Genomic DNA, 1,142 nt, shown 5'->3' on the forward strand with positions numbered 1-1,142 from the left:
CGGGGTCCAGTCCCAGGTCCGCGCTCACGGTCTGGGGCCTCGCCTAGCGGCCGTTGCCACACGTGTGCAATAGGAGCTTTTGTTGTTTCAGAAAACACTGTTAGAGGACTAAGCAAGTTCCAGGCAGGATTCCAAGCGCTTTCTCTCTCTCTCCCCTCTCTGCCTTTCTCTCGCCCCCTGCCTCCACTGCGTCTCTCTCCGTCTCTCTGTTTCTGTCTGGCTGTCTCTCGGAGACCTGCCTCCAGACAAGCCGCTGGGGATCAGAGCCAGGGTCGGGCTCCCTGCCTGGGCCCACGAGGCCTGTCCGCCCCCGCGCCAGCCCCAGCCCTAGCCCTGTCCTGCGCACTGCGGACCCCAGGGCACGGTGAGAAGCCTAGAAGACGTTTGGGTAGAGGTCTGTGTTTAGGGTTGGCCCAGGTGGACGCTCAGTGTCCTTTAGTTTCCTCCCTTGTGGCCACGGCTGGAGGAACCCACTCAGCCTCCCCAGGGGGCCTCGCTGGAGCCCCCAGAAGACACAGCAAGGGCCCTGGGCCGAGACCCTCTTTTCTAACACTTGACTCCTGAGGGTCCAGTTACAGCTGAGGAGGTCCAGTCCAAAGCCCCACGGTCACCACGTCCCAGCGTCAGAGAGGAGCCTGGGTCTGTTCTGACCCCCACTGTCTGGTGGCCGGTCTGACTACTGGCAGAGAGGTGGTCTCCCCAGGCTGCTGTGGGGATGGGGCGGCGGACGCTTGCCTGTGTCAGCAGATTGCTGCCCCTCCGTGGTCCCCAGGGCCTGGCTCTGGGGGAGCTGAGCTGGGGGCTGGCCCGGCCCCCCCGAAGCTGGCGTTCTGGAACCACTGGAAGCAGCCTTCCCAGTCTCCAGGGGCTCGGACACGCCAGCCAGGCGGCCTGTGTGCTCACAGTCACAAGTCCCCCGGGGCTTCACACTCCTTCTCAAATGCTGTCTGATTGCCCCGCATGATTTTCAAACTTAGGTCAGAAACTCCAAACTTCACTGTCCTTTTTTCTTCTGAATATCTGATGAGATCCTCTAAGATGTTTCATCAGACCCCAGCAGTCACCCCTGACGTCCTCACCTACGCGTGTGAGTTGAAAATCCCTGTGGATTCCAGTTGTTCCTTGAGTCTCGGTCAATTTCT

The sequence above is a fragment of the Bison bison genome, unplaced genomic scaffold, assembly GCF_000754665.1.
Source record: "Bison bison bison isolate TAMUID 2011002044 unplaced genomic scaffold, Bison_UMD1.0 scf7180017864266, whole genome shotgun sequence".
Classification (NCBI taxonomy): Eukaryota; Metazoa; Chordata; class Mammalia; order Artiodactyla; family Bovidae; genus Bison; species Bison bison.